The following is a 24,935-nucleotide window of genomic DNA, read 5'->3' as shown; positions in this document are numbered from 1 at the left end:
ATTTAACATCTAAAAATTTATGCAAATTAGATATACTATATTACATTCATAACATTAGGTCTTGCTAATTTCACATTTAAAAAGTGAAAATCCATGTACTTACAAAAATTACAGTAACTATCTTCTATAAAATATATGTTTCATTTTAAAGAGACATGTGTATGTAATTTTAATGTCACTCTCAGAATCACCAAAAAGTACCCTGGCAATCAGTGGAAAGGTTTAATAGGTTTTCTGTCTTGTTCTTAATTTGCTGAAATTACAAAATCAATACTTTCAGTTGTAGCTGCAGTTACCCGTTTTACTGCTTTAAGATAAAGTCTACAAGAAAGTAACCTTCACTTTCAATTTGTAGCAGAGACCATCAGGTTGTTCTTGGCTACCGCTTAAATAGCCTGTTCTCTGCCATCCTGTATAAGATACTCCGAACGTGTTGTGGATCCATTTCCTGGGTACGCCGTGCTGAAAGCAGCTGTGATTAACGTAGAGTGAGCAGGAATTCTGAGTCTTACCCTCGCTCACATCCATGGGCCTTTATTCTTTCCTTAAAATCCATCCTGATTCTTACAGAGATTTTTTTCAACTCTGCACCTTAGGTTGCCATCAAATATCCACAGACTCTCTCCACCTGAACAAGAAGTAGTTTCAGACAATCTGAACTCTCTCTTACCTCTAAGATACTTGTTACAAGGGAGCCTTCCTGCAACTTTTAAGATAAGAAAAGTCTCCCCAGTCAAGCCAGGTTAATACAAAGTAGGTAAGTAAATACATTTCTAAGATTTTAGGTTGAAAAAAATCATCATAGATCAGTTATCTTAAAATGTCAAAGATATTGGAAGTGACCAAGGGGTTTTTAGTATTAAAGCTGCACAGTTTTTTTTTAAGAGCAATAAGCCTCCATATACATGTCAAGCTTGCTACTGAAACCAATTTGATAATATTGTTATGCCATTTTCCATGTATTCGTCGCAATTTACACTAAAACCTTAATTCTGTACACAAGGAAAGGTGAGCTCAAATGACTTCTTTGCTGTCCAAATTTCAGAAGCATTCCATACCTGGTTATTTCATAGCAAAAGGACTAAAATATACTAAAGCCAACCAACGCAGATCCTGCCTGTGCTTGCGTGATGTCTCCAGTGCTTTTGGTATTAACCTCTTCTTGACTGCAGATGAGCTTTTATACTTTGACCATCTCACAGTTGCTGTGTTCTGAGTTAGACTGCTGGTAATTAACTTCTACATTTCATGCATCACCTTAGATGATTGTCGGAAGCTAGGGAGGAGAGGGAGGCAGGAGGGTAGGTGTAATTTAGTCACCTGGCACATTCTACTTTAATCTGTTTACAGCAATGTAGACTAGCTCTTGAGGAGAATGATGTCTTAGTCATTTACAAGTATTCAATACAAACATTGAGTACACACTTCAGAAGTAATAAAAATGGGGATAATTAAGTAAAACTTTACATTTAAGTCATTACAAACTTTCAGTAAACAGTGTGTAAGAACTAATAAGTATTATATGTTTGTCAGGTATAAAATACACTAAGGATTCTGCTTAAGAAGGTAGGCTCTGCCATAGAGCATGCTACCCGGGTAAATCACTTACTGCATTAATTTGGACAATATTTCTCAAACTATTCACTGTGACTGAGTATAGATTTATCATATTCTCTCTATGTCTGTCTGTCTCTATCTCTCTCTCTCACACACACACAAGAGAGAGAGAGAGAGAGAGAGAGAATGGAATGGAGTAGATTAGAAGATGGGGTATACTGGATAGATCAGAGCTTACTTATCTAAGATTAACTACAATAATTTTTAATTAGCCACATATTAATACACATACTGCATTGCAGCTTAAAAATATTTTTAAGTGCCGGACGGTGGTGGCGCACGCCTTTAATCCCAGCACTCGGGAGGCAGAGGCAGGTGGATCTCTGTGAGTTCGAGGCCAGCCTGGTCTCCAAAGCGAGTTCCAGGAAAGGCGCAAAGCTACACAGAGAAACCCTGTCTCGAAAAACAAAACAAAACAAAAAAATTTTAAGTAAGACTAGTGGTCATAAAATTTGAAAAAAAAAAACAGGATTAGAATGTGAATATTGCTACTCTATCAACATCAAAAATAATTCTAAATATAGATAAGTTGATTCAGCTGAACTGCCATCTCCACAGGGTCTGATCATGTTGTCTTGCAATCTTATTGTGACTACCTGAAGAAGAGTCTTCATTTTACCAAGAGAACATCATGGCCCTGTTTCTACACTTCAACCAACAGAAGCAGAAAATGGAATTAAAATAAATCAGAAACTGCCCAAATTCTTCACCTATTGCTAATGCTGTATTGAATTCCAGGAGAAACTAGAAATTATAGTTCTTATTCTGGGAAACCAAATACTGCGTGAAAGACCCAGAGATGAATGACTTGTAAGAAAGAGAAAATGGACAGCTATAGAAAAATTACCACATTGACTCATTAGGTAAACTTGCAAGAACATAATAGAAGTCAAATTTCAAGGCATTCACCAAAGTGAACTCAGCAATAGATGGCCTCCTTCTCTCATTTGCTACCCAGTCAGTTTTTACAAAGAATATCACATATTTGTAAGCAGCTTAAACATGAGTCTCATAGAACTTCATGTTCTAACATTTGTAAATAAAAATAAATAAATAAGATTCTTGAGAAGTCATAATTCTAAGGAATTTATCTCTTATGTTAAAAACACAAAACCCATGTAATATTTATAAATATGGGTCCTGACTACATGCAAATCACTGCCTTTAATGTTTTGCATCTTGAATTTGTGTGTACATGTGTGCTGTGTGTATGTATGTGTCTCTGTGTGTGTGTGTATGTATGTGTGCCACAATGCACATATAAAGAATAGAGAACAATTTCTAGAAATTCGCCCTCTACTTTCACCATATGGTTTCTAGGGGTTGGACTCAGGTCACCAAACTTTGTGACAAATGCCTTTCCCAGCGGAACCACTTCAACAATCCTCACCTTTATATATTTTATGTATTTTAGTCAAATGCTTAGACCTCAAAATATTTTACAAGGATACACAGTTCTGTCAGGTTGTCAAAACTGGTAGAGCAAATATAAAAACACCAGGATGAAGTCCAAATAATTGAACCCAGACCGAGCTACTGATATTTTGTAAATATTATTATTTTTAAATGCATGGCATAAATGCATAATCTATGATTTGTACTGTTATATACTATAAGTCATTAGGACATAACCATACATTGATTTTTTAAATGAAACTTAGTTTGAAGTAACTACATGTTGTGTAAGTAAAGTATTATGCCATGTTCCCTAAATGCCATTCTGCTCTTTTTCTATGTATTTCCCAACACTACAACAACTAGAAAGTTGAAATTGTGTTATGGGTTCCTTTAAAAAGAATTGCAACTAGAGATGTTTGTGCATGGCTCCAATCCCAGCACTCTGATGGCTGAGGCAGGAGGATTGCTATTAAAAATCAGCCACAGCTGCGTGGCAAGAGCTCGTTTATAAAACCACCAACAGTGCCAAAAGATTTTCCACAATCAGATGCACAAACATAATTGTAGGGAGAGAGTTAGGTATAAACCATTTTATGCTAGTGTTTTGTTTTGTTTTATTTTTCTACATAAAAATTTTCACAAGCAAAGTGGCTTTAAAAAGGACAGTTATTTGTCTTTCTGAGTCTGGGTCACCTCACTCAGGATGATTTTTTCTAGATCGATCCATTTGTCTGCAAACCGTATGATGTCATTGTTTTTCTCTGCTGAGTAGTATTCCATTGTGTATATGTGCCACAATTTATTTATCCATTCTTCAGTTGAAGGGCATCTAGGTTGTTTCCAGGTTTTGGCTATTACAAACAATGCTGATATGAACATAGCTGAGCAAGTGCTCTTGTGGTATGATTGAGCATTTCTTGGGTATATGCCCAAAAGTGGTATAGCTGGATCTTGGGGGAGATTGATTCCCAATTTTCTAAGAAAGCGCCATATTGATTTCCAAAGTGGTTGTACAAGCTTGCATTCCCACCAGCAGTGGAGGAGAGTTCCTCTAGCTCCACAACCTCTCCAGCATAAAGTGTCTTCAGTGTTTTTGATCTTAGCCATTCTGACAGGCATAAGGTGGTATCTCAGAGTTGTTTTGATTTGCATTGTACTCACTCGTAGGAAGATACTAGATGTGGAACAAGGATGACTGAACTGCTACTCACATCACCAGTGAGGCTACCTGGAAAATGGGACCCCAAAAAAGACACGGAGAAATGGATGAGATCTACATGAACAGCCTGGTCATGAGTGGGAACAATGAAGAGCGACGGTCGAGGGAAAGAGAGTGGGAGATCCTAGCTGGATCAAGAAAAGAGAGGGAGAACAACGAATAGGAGACCATGGTAAATGAAGACCACATGAGAAGGGGAGGAAGCAGAGAGCTAGGGAGGCCCACGGAGATCCACAAAGATACCCCCACAAAAGACTGCTGGCAATGGACGAGAGACGGCAGGAACTGACCTACTCCGGTGATGGGATGGCCAGACACCCTGTTAGTTGTGCCATAAACCCCATCCAAGGAAGGTCTGAGGAATCTGGATGCAGACATCCACGGCTGGGCCCCTGGTGAAGCACTGGGAGTCTAATTAGTGAGAAAGAAGAGGGTTTATATGAGCGAGAATTGTTGAAGCCAGGGTTGGATAAAGCACAGGGACAAATAACCAAACGAATGGAAGCACAGGATCTATGAACCAAAGGCTGAGGGGCCCCCAACTGGATCAGGCCTCCTGAACGGGTGAGACAGTCATTTGGCTTGATCTGTTTGGGAGGCAGCCGTGTGTTGGTGCCTGGTCCTGGGCTTGTTGCATGAGTTGGCTGTTTGAATCCTGGGACACATGCAGGGACACTTGGCTCGGTCTGGGAGGGGGGGACTGGTCCTGGCTGGACTGAGTCTACCAGGTCGATCCCGGTCCTCGGGGAGACCTTGATCTGGAGGAGGTGGGAATGGGGGGTGGGATGGGGGGAGGGGGAGGGGGCGAGAGTGGGAGAACAGGGGAATCTGTGGCTATTATGTTGAACTAAATGATGTTGTAAAATAAATTTACTTAAAAAAAAAAGTAATCTTAAAAAATGGAAAAAAAAAAGAAATGATAAGTTAGAAACTTACAAAAAGGATATGTAAACTGTTGGCCTCGATGTTATGATATTCTAGTGACAAGTTGAGTTTAAAATATATTTCAAGCTTTCAATTCCAATTTTAAACCTTTAAGATATATGCATTTCTATATGTATCATGAGAGTTAAATGTGCATATTCATCTTGAGTTTTTTTTTATAATTTTCTATTTTCCTGAGTTGGATGTATTTATTTTTTCAAACAAAAAGTGTTCTTTGAAATAAAAATGTAGTACCAATTTAATTTTATAATAAATTAATGAAAATAAAAAAAAAGGACAGTTATTATCTCACTGTATTTCAGGGGCTCCAGTTCAGTTTAGCTGGATCCAGTTCTCAGTATCATGGCACTCTGAAATTGAAGTGCTGAACAAGGGACCAAATTCATCTTGAAGCCCACTCTATGGTGACAGAGGTTGGCTCCCATGTCCAAAAAGTACCATTCCCTTTGCTCTCTGATCCATTGTTCTTGATTCCCAGAGAGTCCATTCTTCATCCCTGTAACATTCCACTCTCTGTAACTGTTTTCAAAATAATATTGTCCTTCTTCAACCCCAACAGCACTAACCTTCAAACATGACCCTCTCTGATATCCTTTTAGAATTCACATGATGTAATCAGATCCACGAAGGATAGACAATCATTCTTGATAACTCATGGTTAAGGTTAACTTATTGGAAAATTAATAATATCAATGAAATCCCTCTATCATACATTTAAAAATTATGAGTAGATTGATACATTTTAAAATTCATTAACCTGATAGCTACATTCTGATATCTTCTTGTCCCACTAGTCCCTCTATAGATGTTGTAAGGACTAAATTTCAACATTATTTCTGTACTGTAAAACGCTAGTGTATTTTTGTACCCTGTAGAAACCAGGCTAACACACTCCTGTTTGAAACGGTTCACAAGGAAGGCACAAAGAGGAAAACTGAATGTTTATTTGTATTTGGAACATTTTTCTCTATCATTTTTAAAATAGTTTTGCCTTTTGGAGGACTCAAGAAGTTGTCTTAAACAGTAATTGATTAATTTTCCACATTTTAGACTCTAATTTTATTAAATCTTTTATTGATGTGGTTGTTTACTTTTGAGATTGTATTTTAATTACAATATTTCTCTCTTCCCATTCCTCCCTCTCAGTCCTCCCACATAACTCACTACTCTCTTTCAAATCTGTGGCCTCTTTTTCTCAACAATTGTTATTCCATACTTACACATGTATATGTTTGTATATACATATGTATTCCTAAGTATAACCTGCTGAATACTCATAATGCTTATACTGATGAGGCTTTATGTGTTTAGCTTTTGGTGTTATTAGGAGAGATCCTCTCACAGCAAACTCCCTGACCTTCTGGCTCTTATAATCTTTCTGACCCCTTTTCTATACTGTTCCCTTGGCCTTAACTTTGGGAGTGTTTTGTAGATGTATGTGTTATGACCGGACATTACAGCTCTGCATTTTGATGGGTTGTAGTTTCTGCGGTGGTCTCTAACTGTTGAAAAGAGATTTTTTTTGTGGGTTGGGGGTGAAGACTACACTTACCTGTGGGAATAAGGACACATTTTTAGGTTGTTATTGGGGATTATACTGGTTTTGTACATTTGTGGTTGTAGATCATACTCCATTAACCATAAATTTGCTGACACTCTTAGTTAGCTAAGATTATTGTACAATGAATAGCCCTCTTGTTGAGCAGGTCTTGACTCCAGTTGGTTACTTACTAGGTGTGTGAGCCACTACTGCACCCTTAGTGTTATGCTTTGTTGGTTGTTAAGAATTTCATTGGCATCATAAGTGGGTAGGGCTGTTGATTGCCTCCTTCCTTTGGAAATTTGCCTGGTGCCTTAGGGTACCATGGAAGCTAGTCCTCTGGCTTGGGACACTCAGGTCAGTTCCAGCTGTGAAGTCTCTGGGCTCTGCTTCTGACCTGTGTAATTTCTTCAACAATAGGGACTTCCCTTCCATTCCCTCATGCTGGTGGATAATCAAGAACAACAATAAGCTCTGTATTTTGAGGGTCTCCTAAAGAGCCCTGGCCAACATAGGTATATTTGTTCTTATTAATGGTTGCCGTATCTCCAGTATTGTAGTCCACAATCCTTTATATATCTCTAAAAATATTTTTTATGTCTATTTGTTTTCTGCTATATTCTGGAAACTTTTATTTTCTAAATTGTCAACTTGACTGGAGATTTAACTCCTTCAAATAGGTATATATGGAGGTAACAATAAATGCTTTTAAAGATTTATTTGTATTATTTTAATTATATGTACATGTATGTGTTTATGAAGGAGAATGTGCATGGAAGTGCAAATGTCTCATAATGAGCTGTCTTAGATCCCTTGGAGTTGGAATAACAAGTGGTTGTGTGTCACCTGACATGGGATTCTGGTAACAGAACTCTAGTCCTCTGCAAGAACAGAAAATTCCTTTGATCACTGGACTATCTCTCCATGCTATAAATATTTACATTTACAAGTTTTTTGGAGAATAAGGAAATGTGTAGTCTGAATAGTACACAGGACCTTTTAAATAGCAAACAATATGAAGAAACCATAAAAATGTAGATGTTGTTCCATAATATTTCAGATTTTCAGATACTAAAGGTGGTGTTCAAAGTTAATGACAGACATAAAGGGCATTGGTAATTGAGTTCAGGGAGCATTACTAAAAATATGAAAGGTACAGACTTAACATAGTCATCCACCACAGAAATATTAAGAAAGAAAATACAGCATGTAGATGTGATAGGAAATTATTCAATAATTTTTAAAAGAATAAGGTCTTGTCATTTATGCAACATAGATATGCCTGGAAAATGTTATATTAAGTGAAATTAGCCACGTATTTAAAAAATGTTGCATGTTCTCACTTACACATAAACCTAAATAAGTTGGCATCATAGAATTAGATGGAAGTAGATAAAAGGTGCGTAAGGCAGGGGAGCATTCAAATAATTTATTATCAGATAAAACAAAATCAGTTAGATACGATATAAGTTCTAGTCTTAAATGATAGGGTGACTATAATTAAAACAATATATTGTATGCCTCAAAAATCACTTGAAGAAAGGATTTTTAAAGTTACCAACACAAGAAATGACAGGTATAAAAGGTAATGGATATGCTAATGCCCAGATGTAGTTATGAACCATTGTTTACATATATTGAAATAGCATGCTGTCCCCTATAAATATAGCTGAAATACAGTAAGGTCTGTGGCAATCCTTCAGAATGGAGCAGGGTTTGAGGTAAAGAACTGTAGTCATACTAGAAGAAGCATGGAGATAGTAAATGCATAAAATCACCAGAGAAACTTGACATTGAGGGGTACACTAAAGACAATTCATTGCAAAGTGTATATGTGGAGATAAGAACACACAATAACTAACAATTTGAGTTGTGTGTGGAGAGGGTGTGGAGGAGACTGAGGTCTACCTTAGTGAAGTGGGAAGGGATGGGAGAAAGGACAGGAGTGGAGGGATAAATTACATGGCTACTACAGTGTGGACAGAAAGCCTGACTTCTGATGGTAGACAAAGCAGCTTTTGTATTATAGCAAGAAGAAAGGAAGGAAGAATGGGACAGAGGCCAGCAGCTTTATAGATAGTATTATGGAAACCGAGGGAACCCCTAGTGGATCATTTCCATTTTTTTGAAAGTTAAAAGGAATTTATTTTTCCCCTAAGAATTTACTTGAAAAATTTGACCTGAGAGGCTTTCCTTGCAGTCTAGTTTCCATGGTACCAGAAAATACTATACAATCTGTTGGAGTAAAACTTGAACAAACTCTGCTGGACCCTGACCAAAGAGCTCCTCATTCCCCTAAGGCCTGCTGAAATCCCGGCCCCTCCCCCTCTTTGTTATTGCCCAACTCACTCATCCACTATCATCCACATCCAGATAGCTAGAGCAAGGCTGTTTCCAAAGACATAACAACCGTATCTGGACAAACACCCCAGAAAGTAAACTCACATGTAGCTTCTGGAAGCTGTATTAACTTTCTCCTCCCCGGAACTCCCTACATAAACCATGACAATGACCAGGATGCCAAGATATCTGTAAAAGTGGAAAATGTGTCAGTGGCAACCAGCAGCTTTATAATTGGACTTAAGGTCTACTCAACAAGAGGTAAATCATGCTTGGTACTGAAAACATAGTCAGTTTGATGAGGTTAGTGAGATCATCAACCTTAGTAAGGAATCTATTATCACTATTTTGCTAGACCAATGCAATTCCTTACTATATACTAAATATTACCTTTGTACCAACAAGTAAGTGTAGCCACTACCCCCTCATCAAAGATGTATCTCTTTATAGAAAATGGAACCCATCACAGAAAACCACAACTGAACACAATATAGAGATCAACAGATCATGGAGATTCCAGACACAACAGATATATCTGCAACATTGCTCACACATCTATTACTATGAGAACATTGTAGAAGAGGTGGAAAGACTGTAAGAGCCAGAACACAAGGAAGTCTGCAGTAAAAGTCTTCTAGAAATGATTGCATCAACAAGATCAGGACAATGACTATATAAGTGGGCATATTAACATGGTAGGGAAATTTCATTTGGATCCCACCCCTACACAAAGTATTACAGGCAGCTAATGACTGCTGGAAGAAGGAGAAGTAACCTCCCACTCATTAGTTGTCCAATGCAAATTGGTCAACCCTGAAACCATCTAACATAATCAACCGAAACTGACTCCACAGGTTGTATAAATTTGAACCCAAACATACGTACATATGTGTGTAAGAAATATAATTTAAAAAGGGGACTAACAATTTGATACTGGGGGAGACATTGGATGAGTTGGAGGAAACATACATGGGAAGGACTAGGAACAGACACACTAAGGAGGGGAAAGTGACATGATACTATTTTAATTAAAAACATTGTTTTAAAAAGGAAAGTAAAAAAAATGAAAAAGGATATATTTGAAACCATTGACATTAAAAAAGAAAAAGAAAAAATGAAAGGAAGACCTGAATTTTTCAGCAATATTTCACATAAAACTGACAACTTATATTTGTATATTATCTCCCTAATAATGTGGAGTATCTTGGATTTGTGCTGGCTAGTTTTTAATCTCAATTTGAACTAAGCTATAGTCATTTTGGGAAAGGGAATTTTAATTGAGAAAATTCCCACTACATATTGCCTCAGGGCAAGTCTGTGGTGTGTTTTCTTGATTGGTGATTCATGTAAGTGGGTCCATCTCACTGTGGATGTTGTCACCCCTAGGCTGGTGGTTCTGGGCACTCACTACAAGGAAGTAGGCAAAGCAAGACATATAGAGCAAGCCAGTAATCAACACTCCTCCGTGGCTCTGCATCCTGCCTTGAGTTTCTGCCCTGACTTCCTTCAGCAATGGAGTATGACATGAGAGTTGCAAGTTAAAATAAATCCTTTCCTTTCCAAGTTGTCTATGATCCTGGTGTTTTATCACAGCAATTGAACAACTAAGGCAGGTACAGTTGTAGAAATTATATAAAACTTGGATTAGTAATGAAGTGGGGAATTTCTTATTTAATGTGAGGAGAAAACATAATCAAATGCTACTCAGAGAGTTTTATGCAAACAAAACAATCAAATATAACAATTGATGGGCAGGAGCTCCTCCAAAAGAGCAAAAGGCCAACTGAAGAATGGATGAAGAAAATGTGGTACATGTACACAATGGAGTACTACTCAGCAGAGAAAAACAATGACAGCATAAAATTTGCAGGCAAATGGATGGAACTAGAAAATATCTTCCTGAGTGAGGTAACCCAAACCCAGAACGACAAACATGGTATGTACTCACTCATAAGTGGATACTAGATGTAAAGCAAAGAACAATCAGACTGCAACCCACAGAACCAGGGAGGATATATAACAGGGGGGATCCTAGGATGACTGTGGCTTATAGTAAGTTTTGGTTTTACTCAATTACTGGGCAAGCCTCAGTGAAACATTTCACTGTTAGGATAAGAATTTATACTGTATCAAGCTGATAATAGAAAAATAAATAAATAGATAAATAAATAGATTAATAAATAAATAAAAATGAAAAAAAAAGAATAAAAGCTAGGGCTAGATAGATGGTTCAATGGTTAGTAGAATCTGCTGTTCTTCTAGAGGAGCTAGGTTTGATATCCAGCACCTACATGGAGACCCACAACTGTCTACAATCCAGTTTCAAAGGATCTGACACTCTCTCCTGACTTCCTTGGACATCAGTCAAGCATAGGAGCACATGTATGCATGCAGGCAAAACACACATGTACATAAAACAAGCTAAATTATGCAAATCAAAGAATAAAAGCTACAGGGTTGGAGAGTAGGCTGTGTGGACTCTAGTTTCAGGGATAGCTTTCCTTGAAGGCACAGTGGTATTTGGGCCGCATGGTGTCACAGGGCAGAAAGTCATTCCACATAGACCACAAATCTGTCTCAGAGGTTCTAGGCTACAATAGCTGGCCAAGGCTTACAGAGGAGAGGGTGGTTTGGGTGGGACTGGGTAGTCTTTGTTGCTCTAGGTCTTGGGGAGCTATAGAAACAATGACAACAAAATAAAGACATCCTTATGGGCTCGGTTTTCTGAAATTACTTAGGGGACCAAAGTATGCAAAAGCCACAACACAAATGTAATTTAAAAAAAATTATCTCAACCATCAAATTGATTTCTTGCAGGAACATCAGAATCATAAGTATCAAGCCATATTGAAATATCTCACTCAAGAATATTACTGTAATTTTGATAATCAATAACAGCTATTAAACTCACTGTGGGCAAAAAGAAATGCTTTCTATGTGAAGAATATGAATACTTGCCGATAACCATTCTCAAAATTTTTTTTCAAGCTGGCTGTAGAATTTACATAAGATCTTTACAAACTAAAGAGCATCTTAGTGTAAAACAGTAATGTTAGTGATGTACCTCTTATTTCTCTCTCCCTTACTACATCCAGGGCTTATGTCACAGTATTCCTAGGCATACTACTTAATGTCATGTGGTAAGTTCACCACAGCTAAGACTGTCTTCATGTTTTCCTATTTGAATTTCATGAAAGAAATGCTGAACCAAAACATGGCTGCAAGAAGAATCCATTCCAGAAAAAGAAAGGACTCTAAGGGAAAGGAAGGTCCTTTAAATTTAAAACAGTGCCCGGTGCATTCAGCTGAGGCAGGACCCAGCCCCTCCCCCTGCCTCAAGGGCAAGCAAAGTGTCAGATCACAGGCAATGGGATCCAGAGAACCAGCTCACACACTAGGGCTAGATCCCAATCACATAGCCAGGGGCCGCCAAAATAGACCTAGCTACACACCTGTCTCCCGTATGCAGAGGGTCCAGTCCATGGGAGGACTTACCCTTTTGAAGGGGAGAATGGGAGGTGGATAAGGGGGCTGAGGTGGAGGTGGAGGAAGCAGGAGAAGGGATGAGAGAGGATCTATGGTTGATGTGTAAAATAAATAATATTTTTTTAACTTAATTTTTTTTAAAAAAAATGTAAAACAGCGCTGAGACACGACGTACTGGAATATTCTGCAGAAAATGCAAGGCTGTGTAGGTGTGACAAAATTAGAATTACTCTCGGGTATAGAAGGCTAGAGTCTCTGGCCTAGGTCAGACATGAAGGACTGATGAACATCTTCAAAGAGTGGATATATTTGTATGGACTCAAACTTGTCATCAGATGTTGTGTCTAAAGATAACCACACTTATTACAGACTGAGAATGTATCTCCATTTGTTGTGCTACATAATTCCAGAAAGATACAAGGAATAATGACAAATTTTTAGCATAACCTTGATAAAAGTCCAATAACTGACTTCCTTCAGTTGAAATTGTGAACTTCCTTTTGAAATTACATCTATTCATTTGTGTTAAGATGGTGCAATGCACATGCCACAGAGTAGGTGTGGGAAGCCAGTTTTCTCCTTTTGCCAGGTGGTACCCAGGCATCGAACTGAGGTGAAGGTCTTCAGGCTTGCTAACCTTGCCCACTGAGCCATGTCACAAGCCCAAAAGGCAAACTTTTCACAAAACGGGTCACTTGTTTCAATTCAGACCCAGAGACCCTTAAGTTGTTTTACAAAATAAACAAGTGTCAACTAACTCAATGCCACCACTCCAGTGGATCCTGATTGGTGTGCTCTTATTTCCAGCACACACAACTGAGCATCCAGGGAACCCAAGTCTACAGAAAATACAAACATGGCACCACTGCACAGAAAGCAGAGTAACCCACTTAAATGAATAGAATAGCTACAGCTCCCCAAAGCACTCTATCTGAAAGAAATACAGATGACCACACAATCTATCTGCACTCTTTTCAATCAAGGGAAATACGTTTAAAAAAATCCCTTTCCTCTTGATGTCAATATTGAATATGGTGTAGTTTGTATTTTTCTTTTATTTTTGAGATTATAATATTGTCTTAGTTATTGTTGTATTGCTATGAAGAAATACCATGACCAAACCAACTTAGAAAAGGAAGGATTTAGTTGTGAACTTGCTTACAGTTTCAGAGGGTTAGCCCATGGCCATCATGGTGGGAAATATGGCAGCAGCCAGAGAGTCATGTTGCTAGAGTGATAGCTGGGAGCTTATATCCTGATCCCTAAGCAGACAGAGAGGGAGACTGAGCCTGGTTTGCCCATTTGCTGTTGGATAACCAATTGCTGTGCTTTTCCCGAGGTAAGACTATTTCTCCCACTCCCAGCATTCCTGAGCTGCTGTAGTTCTTTTGTAGGAATAAGACCATGTGGTCACAGACTGTGACCATTACAGAAATTAATAATCAAAATGGAGAGTTGTGGACCCCAGTCCCAAAGGCTACATCTGCAAGGCCAGTTCTCTACCTAAGACTCAGGGGGCACTGCAGAAAAGAAGGTAGATCAATTGTAATTGTGCCTGCTAGTCATATCACAAAGTCTCACCAACATGGCTGCCTAAGCATAAGCACAACAAATTCTTTTCATAAGTTCCTTACTCCAATGAAACAAAGCAGATAGGAAGGATAAAGATAGGAGTTCAGGTTTGTAGGGAGGGAGGCAGGAAATCATCAACACACCTACTGATTTTGCATCCATGGTGATTCCAATAAACACATGCTGAGAGACACAGGACACAGGATGCACCGACTGCCACTTAGTAGTTGGATAGATTTATGCAGTCCCTCACTTTCACCCTCTTACTCCCAGTTTTTCTGCATCAATACTTATGCAAAGTGGCTTCATTATCGAGTAAATGGTTGTTTACTTCTCTAAATACTGAGTAGGTGTGTGTATATAAAGGAAAATAAATATGTACTGTTTGAAAATAATAAGAAAGATTAAAAATGGTTCAAGGGTGGAATTAATAGAAAGTAACAGAATGTTGACACCACATTTCAGACAGCAGGTCATCAATGTGTCATGTGTTGTAGCAACCTGGAGGAAAGAGGAAAAATTATGTCTTTTGAATGCACCTCATGAACCAGTAAGAGGACAATGACCTTTAAACACAATGTTCACACTATTTGCACCAGTTACACTGCTACATTTTCTCCAGCCAATCATCTACCTATCTTTTCCTAGCCAAACACTCAAGATATAGTTAGATTCAGGTCCCCATGTTCGTTTTCTAGGACACAAATATGCAAAATGATGCTATTTGTCTTTGAAAACATCATGTAAGTAGAGACTAATTTAGACTTGCAAGGGAAAAATAAAGGCTGTGTTTGTTAGGAAATTCTTAGTATTGTTAAGTAAATATCAAGACAAAAGTCTGGCACTAGAACCCATAACTGAACATTTTTCCTACTTGTATAATAAGACTCTATATAAACCACACACACACACACACACACACACACACACACACACACACACACACCTAGACATGTTTTTAAAAAAAACTAAAAATGAACCTTAAAAGAACAGCCAACTCGCTGTGGTTCTCCCCTTTAGTCTAACCTAGAGCCTAACAAACTAGCAACATCCTTGCCACCACCACCATGCTATCTCTATGTCACTCGAGCCATGACCACCATTACAAGCACCAGCACCAAGCTCCAAGTTGCACCATAGTTCTCTCTTTCCCCAGTTTGCCATGGATTTGCCTTCTGTGAGGGTTAGGACACTAATTCTCTTTAAATTTTTCAAAAACATTGGATTCTGGGCACCATAGACTTGCTGAGTGAGTCTACTTCCTAGGGCCATTGTATACATAGTTTTGGATTTCTCTGCTTCACAGGTCCCTGCCAATCCTGTTTTAATTTTGAAAACCTTCTGTACTGTATCAGATTTAATAACATTTATAATTGCAAGAAGAGTAAACAAAATCATACACTGTAATTGGTTTGAGAACAGTCTTACTGAATTAGGAATACCACTGAAAAGCCATATACTCAGAAACATTCACTGTACCTATGTAAGCTTTTCTTTCATACTTATAATCATAGCTTGCCTCACTGCTTATTCAATTAGCTCTACCATGTTCAAGTGCAGTTTGGGAACTGCTCTCCATTATCCTGTTACCCCAGTCCTACTGAATGATAAAACTTCAGTTCAGATGCTCTCTCTAATATATGCAGGCAGTTCTAATTCTAAATTTACTGTGTCCTTTCTGATTGTAAGCAAAAATTGGCATTAATTAATATTTTCTAGTCTATAACATTGAGCGATGTTTTTGGAACTCACATTAAATACTTAGACTTACTCAGGATTGGAAGTATGATGTAATAAAAAGGTCAAAAATGGTGGTACATAATCTATCTTCAAGAAATCATAATCTAGTTGGGGAAGTAAAATATGAAAAGTAAATAGCAATACATTCATCATGTGTAATTTCACATGATAACAGATTATCAAAAGGTTACACAAAGTAACCTCTTCAATGAATCAGAGAATAACTGCCAGGACAGTTTAGATAAAGATGACATGTAAGTTGGCAGAAGAGAAAATTCTTCTATGTGCAATGTTGCAAGTGAGACAGAGTTGCCGCTTTGTAACTAATTCAGTAAAGGGAAGCAGTTGTTTAAGAAAAAAAAAGTGGTAACAGAAGGGAAACGGGGTTTACTTTGAGAGGCCTTAAATAACAAGTCGTTTAAATTAGCATACAGAAAAATGGGTCTCATAACTACATTTTCACACAAGCGCAATACACGCTTTGTTCAAACTCACCACCCCCATTAGGCTTTTTGCTTTTTGTTTCCCTTCCCAAACAAAGTCATTTTGTTGCATCGAATAGAGAATCAAGAGCTTTGGAGTGTTTTAACAGTGAATAGGGACGCAGCATCTGATGGTGTGAGGGATGACGGTGGGAGCATGGAACTAGCCAAGAAAGAAAGTGAGGGTCAACTGCCGCTTGTCTGGGGACTCAGCAATATCTTCTGGGGTCAGCCGAGTAGTGGGAAAACCCAATGATGAACCATTTTCTTTTTTCTTTTTAACTTTCTTGTTTTTTTATTCTTTGTGTCTTTCACATCACGCATCTTGGTCCCATCCACTTCCTGTCTGTAGTTATCTGCTCGCTACCCTTACAGCTGCCCTCCTCCCCCCACCATGCGCGCGCGCGCACGTGTGTACACACACACACACACACACACACACACACAAGTGTGACATAGTGAGTCACATCTTTACTCGCAAGTGTTCATTGAAAGGAGTTATTGGTCTGGTCAAGGCCCTGGCTTCCACTACAGTATCAATGCTGGGCCCTCACTGGGACTCCTCTTGGTTATCCTGCTGTTGCCTTGTGTTGTGGAGACCCCGTGGCTTTGGATCTGCAGGACCAGTTCCTTCACATGCCCCAGGAGATCACAGATGTGGTGGACATTGGGGTGGGCCAACTCATAACCCTGGTTCTGGGCCTGGGTAGTTGCAGGGTTTGCCAGCCTGCCAGCAATGGGCAATTATCAAGGAATACCTGTCAATGACTTACTTATTAAGTAGGAAAGAATAAGAGAGTCAGAGTGACAGGTGGTGCTAAGTAAGTTAGAAAGATGACACACTTTGTGTGGACTGGAGGGGCCATTTTAGAGAAGACGCACACTGAGTCTTTATTAAACAGACACAAGGAATCACTAATATATGTTTCCACTGGAATTTGGAAACATGAGGCCACAGTTAGGAGAAAGGCAGGGTCTAAAGGTTCCTCTCTTGGAGTGGCAGCACAGAGTGGCCTTTGAAGCTAGCCAGTGACAAGCAGGAAATCTCAGGGACAGAAGTGTGGAGAGGTGAGAAGGTGTGTCACAACCTGTGCAGAGGCACACAAAACACAAGTTACTTGGTGACCTTGAAGCCACACATCAGACAGTCATCTGAGCAGGTGGCTTACAATAGAAATTCTGGGAAACTCTTCATCTTTGTTCTAACAGAGATGGCTACCTAGGAAGACAGCTGGCAAGTTTCTATAGTGTCTATGATTTTTGCAAACTTATCATAATAATACATTTTCTAACCACGGAATTCAAGGCTTCAAGGAAACATGAGTCACTGGAAAGCTTAAACTAGATCATGTATGGTGTCATGTGTGAGGCAGATGAACCAACAGTAACTGTATTTATAAATTATGTAACTCAAAACTATATTTTCATAAATATAGCATTAGATAGTAATGTACTACACAAAATTTGAAGATTCTAAATAATTGAATATTGGCAAATTATATGGTTCCAGATAGGAATTAAATTTAATCTTTAATAGACTGCTAAGTTTTAGAATTGAAGTTATTAAAGCAGAACAGAAATTTCTCACTTTTACTTTATTTGATGGAAAGATACAATTTTTCAAGTGCATTTAAAGAGATCCTTAAAAAAACTGCATAAAACACATTTGATTTATTATTGTATTAAAAAATCATTTATTCTGCTAAAGGGAAGTATAAACATTATTTTTTCAAAATACATAATTTAACAGAAAAAATTAACCAGAAATACAACTTTGTCCACTTTATATTATATTAATTTGTTCCTAATAAATAAAATTGCCCAACACTATTTTAATTTACTTTGTCTTCAGTGCCTGTTAGGTAGCTTGTTTAAATGCATCAAAATACTAAGTAAAAAATACAAAAGAATTACTCCTAAAGCATTGATCTATTTTTAAAGTGAATTGGACAGTTCAACATCATAAACCTCAGTACATAAGGGATTTTTCTCTTTTCAGGGCAGACACTGCCATAATGGACTTGCTAAATGCATGCATTTGATATAAGAAAATTATGGTAATGTGACATTCCTACTACATGATGGAATACTCTCTTAGATAGTGAAACATATTAATAACACACATGATAGAGTTCTTTTGGCTCTTGACATTTAGAACCAAGTTTTTCAAAGGTTGTCCTTATTATGCATGTATACAGTAAGCATAAACCACACAATACTGTGCGCGTGCACGCAAACACACACACACACACACAATGCCTTTGCCTCAGTAGAGTTTTGCACAAATCAACAGGTTATTAGAATTTTCTCTTAAAGCAAGATCCTTAAGGAAAAATCTTTCTTATAGAATAAGATGCAGAGAAATAACTCTTAGATAAACCTGCCTTCCTTTATGATAAATGTATTGGGGTTAAAATAAAGGTTAAACAGCTACTCAAAACATAACACAATGTTATTTCCTTACCATACACAAAATTGTATTTACTAGAAATATGTATATGTGCCTGTGAATTTTCATATTCATTCATATGCAAGTGTTTAAACAATACTTCAAAGGTATTAATAGAAGGGTTGTGTCATCAGTAAGACTACCCAGGATCTTAATTGACTATTTGGACATATTCCCTACAAAGATGACCTTCTGTGCATGCCATAGAGCCATCTGCAGATGGTTGTAGGAATTTAAGTCATATTCTGAATTTTCTAGGGCCAAAGTACAGTATATACCTCAAAGTTCTCTGTTCTTGAGTCCAAAATCTATCTGACCAATCATGGGTATCACAGTTCTGAAAGCTTGGTGCTACCTTCCTAAGGACAGAAACAATATGAATCAGCAACTTGATTGTCTTTGTCTTGTATTTTGAGATAATGTTACTTTTTTAAGAAACCAAAAATGCCTTCTGCAAGTTAATGTTCATTTAAATACATATATCAATGTTTATTTGAAATTACAGAGGCAGGTCCAGATCAGTGACAAGGAAAGTTGACTACCTGTTTTTTTGGGGAATTTTTGGTGTTGTTGTTATAACATGCACAATACAAGTATGCTTATTTTGAAAATGTGAACTACAGAATATCAAGCAGTAACTACCACTTTATAAAAAAAAATCATCATTAGCAGTTAGAAATAATATTTAATTTTCTTCTTCTCCTCCTCCTCCTTATTCTATTTTTTTTTTGTTTGTTTGTTTTTCGAGACAGGCTTTCTCTGTGTAGCTTTGTGCCTTTCCTGGAACTCACTCTGTAGCCCAGCCTGGCCTTGACTCACAGAAATCCACCTGCCTCTGCCTCTGCTCCCAAGTGCTGGGATTAAAAGCATGCACCACCACCGTCTGGCTTAATTATTATTTTAAAATTATTTAAGTGTGTGTGTGTATGTGTGTGTGTGTGTGTGTGTGTGTGTGTGTGTGTGTGTGTGTGAAGGAATCCAGAAGGGTCAGATCTCCTGGAACTAGAGTTACAGTTGATTGAGTCATGTGATGCTGGGATCCAAACTTGGGTTCTCTGCACAGAACCTTACTGGCTTTTAAATCATGGAGACATGGCTCCAGTCCCACATACAACATTTCTTTGCTAATGTTATGTATCTACCCAACAATGTTGGTGAGATTTAATTTAACAATGCCATGCCAATTTTGCTAACTGTAGGGATTATTTTTCAATATAGGGTCTCACTACCTAGTACAGCCTGGCTTTGAATTTAAAATGATCCTGGTGCCTCAGCCTTTGGAGTGCTGAGGTTACAAGCACACATCACTATGTAGAGCTAAAAAATGTTAACAAAAAGCCACCAGTGATTTCTCAACTCAATAATCTAGACAAGCATTTATTCTCTAGTATACTGAATTGTTTTCTCTGATGTAATATTATTTTGCCTGAATTTTCTTATCCAAACTAGAACTATGTAACATTTCTCCTAAAAGTTAAAATTACTTTCTAACAAATTGCACTTTCTTCCCCCGCCCCACAACCCCGCACCCATCAGCTTGCTTTAAGGATAACCATGTGTTCAATATGCTTGCTTGAAATTTGGCATATGTTAAATGGTTGTTTAACAAAAATATGTCTGCAGCAAACTGGACTAATCTTTCCAAGAGATAACCACACACCCTCAGCACCCCAGTATGGTGTGATGAGTGAACATACAAAAAATGGACCATTGCTTCTGCCTGCCACCTGCCACCAGGACAAGTACAGTAAGTAAACACATCCCCTTCATATTCTGCTTTAATCTGTAAAGTTTCATCTGGCCCTTTATAGGCAGATGCTACTCAAAGTTCACATGGAATCCCAAAATGCCCACAGGTATTCTTACTTCCTAATTTTTTCACAGTGACCAAGGTCAGAAGCTGAACTTATCAGTCCTACAACCCTGCGCTGATTGACTTCAGAAGCAACTCCACTAGATCTGCAACCCACTCAAAGCTTTTCATTATCGTCTAGGGTCCTTCCAGACTTACTTTGAAACACAGTATGATTATCTTCCTGATAACTCTGACCTCCTAATGGCCAAAGTTCCCAAGAATCATTATCAATAACATCAGCAAGAATAATCTCTGGTAGCTACATCAACACTAAATCCAGTCGTTACATCAGCCATTGTTCTAGGGCAGCCAGGATTTCTCCAGTATTTCAAAAACAGCTGTGTAACATGACTCATGATGTCCATTTCTGTCTGGCCTATAACAAATCCAGCTAAACAAAATTTTGTAGCAATGAATTGCTCTCCAGACCATTGTGGATCATTATTGACATCATCCTTGAAGAGTAACTCCACTTTCAATAGGTAAAACTTATACCCCTTATACAACAGGGTTCCTTTTGGTAAAGGGTGCAGTTGCTATTCTATGGCACAGCCTTTCAACTGGAATCATTTCTCACTGGGGTGCAATCAAAGCGGTCTCCCCACATTTCCCAGTGAAAGCACTTTTGATACTGGCTTCCTGTAACAGCTGGAAATTACAGCTTCCTCCTATAATCTGGTCCTTGTACTGCAGGATTCTTTCTAAATTATCTAACACTCATACACTTCTTTTGTCTTACCCTCATAGAGTTTTCTCATGGTGCTCAGTACCTCAGCTGTTGCCATTACTGTGGGTGAGCTGGAGGTGCAGACCATGTGGGAAAGAGCTAGAATACCTGGATTTGAATCTCACATATCAGTCTGCAAGTTCATGGAAACATCACTTTTCTTGTCAGAAATGGGTTGCTATTTCTTCCGACCATGGATTAGAGCAATTGCTTAAGTATACAAAAATATTTGTAAGATACTGAATGTTGTGCCCGGAGTCTAAAACAGTAATTAGAGGGTGCTTCTATCATCAGCAGAACCTAACTCTTAAGATACTAATAGCATTGTTGCTCCTCTTTTAAAAAATATTTTTCAAATTAACAGGTAAATTAGTCCATTTATCAGATACAAAATGGTGTTTTAAAGTGTGTATATCTATAGATATATATTATCGAATGATTAATGTTGCTAATTAATACATGAAGTATTTTGTGTGAGCCTATTTCTGTGTGGGATCTATAGAAGTTGATCTTGAAGAAGTAAAGAAGAGCCTGGTGGTTATTGGAGTTGTGGAATTTGAAGAAGAGTTGGGAGCTATAATTCAAAGAATATGAGTTTATCCTGCAGATGGGAAAATTAAGTTGAAGAAATCTGTTTTAAAGCACACAGACAATAAAAAATGCAGTATTTTGCATCTTTGAAAATTGAGTATTTGCTTTTGTCCATATTCATTTTCAATTTTATATATTATTACATCTTGTTGCTCTGAAACCTCCTCTTAGAGGGGGAACCAATTGGGATTTGTTTGTTTGTATGTTGTAACAAGTATGGAGCTTGCACAAAATGAACTCCATGGAATGGATACATCCCAAAAGTACTTGGTATTACAAGCATATTCAAGAGCAAAATGTGACAAGGTGAAGTGGAAGTCACACACCGAAACTGTATTTTCTTACTAACAAAATACACATTTTATAACAAGAAGCAAATCTAACAATCACTCAGCCAGGAAACTGTGATACACATATTATTCCATTTGATTCTTTTTTATTTAAAATTTTTTCATTTTACATATCAACCACAGGTCCTCCTCTCATCCCTCCTCCTGCTCCCCTCTCCCCACCTTCTCCTCTAGCCCATTCCCCATCCCCTCCTTCAAAAGGGTAAAGCTGCCTATGGGGTTACAGCAAATCCTGGTACATTCAGTTGTGGTAGGACTAAGCCCCTCCCTCTGTATCAAAGCTGAGCAAGGTGTCCAACCATAGGTAACAGGCTCATGCACCAGGGATAGATCCTGATCCCACTGCCAGGGGCCCCTCAAACAGACCCAGCCACATAACTGTCTCCTGTGTCTAATGGTGGTCCCATGTAGGTTCCACTGCTGTCAGTCTAAAATTTGTGAGTTCCTATGAGTTTGGTTCAGTTTTCTCTGAAGATTTCCCCATCACAGTCTTAACTTGCTCATATAGTCCTTGAAAAAAGAAATTGAAGAATATGTCAGAAAATGGAAAGGTCTACCACACTCATGGATAGGTAGAACCAACATGATAAAAATGGCAATCTTACCGAAAGCAGTCTACAGGTTCAATGCAATCTCCATCAAAATCCCAACACAATTCTTTACAGACCTTGAAAGCATACTCAACTTCATATGGAAAAAAAAACACTAGGATAGCTAAAACAATCCTTTACAATAAAGCAACTTCTGGAGGCATCACCCTCCCTGATTTCAAGCTCTACTATAGAACTATAGTAATAAAAACAGCATGGTATTGGCATACAAACTTGCATGTGGATCAATGGAATTGAATTGGAGATTCTGACTTTAATCCACACACTTATGAACACATGATTTTTGACAAAGAAGCCAAAACTGTACAATGGAAAAAAAAGCATCTTTAAATATGGTGCTGGCATAACTGGGTATCAACATGTAAAAGATTGCAAATAGATCCATATCTGTCACTGTGCACAAAACTCAAATCTTAGTGGATCAAAGACCTCAAAACAAATCCAGCTACACTGAACCTTATAGAGGAGAAAGTAGTAAGTAGCCTAGAATGCATTGGCACAGGAGACCTCTTCTTAAACATAACACCAGTAGCATAGACACTGAAAGCAACAATTAATAAATGGGAACTTCTGAAACTGAATATCTTCTATAAGGCAAAGGATACAGTAAATAAGGCAAAATGACAGTCTATAGAATGGGAAAAGATTTTCAACAACCCCACATCTGACAGAGGGCCAATCTCCAAAATATATAAAGAACTCAAGAAACTAGACAACAAAATTCCAAATGATCCGATTAAAAAAATGGAGTACAGATCTAAACAGAGAATTCTCAACAGAAGAATTTCAAATGGCTGAAAGACACTTAAGAATTGTTCAACATCCTTAGTCATCAGGAAAATGCAAATCTAAATGACTCTGAGATATCATCTTACACCTGTCAGCATGGCAAAGATCAAAAACACTAAAGACAGCTTATGTTGGAGAGAATGTGGAGTAAGAGGAACACTCCTCCACTGTTGGTGGGAGTGCAAATTTGTACAGCCACTTTGAAAATCAGTATGGCAACTTCTCAGAAAAGTAGGAATCAATATATCTTAAGACCCAAGAATACCGTTCTTGGGCATATACCCAAGGGATGTTCAATCATACCACAAGAACACTTGCTCAACTATGTTCATAGCAGCATTATTTGTAATAGCCAGAACCTGGAAACAACCTAGATGCCCCTCAACCAAACAATGGATGAAGAAAATATGGCATATATACACAATGGAGTGTTACTCAACTGTAAAAAACAATGACATCAAGAAATTTGCAGGTAAATGGATGGAACTAGAAAATATCATCCTGAGGTAACACAGACTCATAAAGACCAACATGATATGTACTTACTCATAAGTGGATAGTAGATGGAAATCCATTTGATTCTTAATTTAACAACTCATTACAAACTTCTGTAATGCCAAAACATTTGATGGAAGCTTAAAAGTATCTACTGGCTTTTGCTAATTGCTTTCCACTGTGTGACCTCACCTTATAAAACTACTTACTTAATAAATATGTTCAATGAATTAACTTGAATTTTGTTGTAGACCAAATATATTTAATCCATACAATATAAAATACAGTTATCATGAAGCCACTTGATTTGGCTCAAACCAGAGATACAACAGGATAAAAAATAATCTATCAGCTGGTTCTCTCTTACATATATAGCAGGGCCCAGCAGTGGAAGACATTCCCTGTGGGTTCTGTAAGACCGGAATTAGCCAGTAGGATAGGGAATCATGACTAATCATATGTTCTCCTTCTGTGCTAACATTTCATGTTCCTAAGTCTTGGTTTAGTGCATTACTATAAAATGGAGTGATTTGTTTAGGTTCAGGCCACAAATAGAGGCCAATGTCAATTTTAATTAATTATTGGTGATTTTGTAGAATCCTGGGCTGAGCCTCATTTTCAGACTTTACATCTGGCTCCAGGGAGAAGGCAGATGAAGTGAAGGTACAACGGATCATAGTTCACATCTTTCTTTTCACTCCTGTGGGGTTGTGTGAAGAAATAAGCTAC

The 24,935-nt window shown here is 37.9% G+C and overlaps 1 pseudogene; it reads right to left on the bottom strand.

Annotated features, from left to right (window-relative positions):
* Positions 1-20,268: 20,268 nt before the first annotated feature.
* Positions 20,269-21,428, bottom strand: LOC114696353 (annotated as a pseudogene).
* Positions 21,429-24,935: the final 3,507 nt, after the last annotated feature.

Source organism: Peromyscus leucopus, chromosome 2 (assembly GCF_004664715.2).
Source record: "Peromyscus leucopus breed LL Stock chromosome 2, UCI_PerLeu_2.1, whole genome shotgun sequence".
In the NCBI taxonomy this organism is placed as follows: domain Eukaryota; kingdom Metazoa; phylum Chordata; class Mammalia; order Rodentia; family Cricetidae; genus Peromyscus; species Peromyscus leucopus.
Note: the sequence above shows the minus strand (reverse complement) of the source record. Positions and strands in the feature narration are given on the sequence as shown.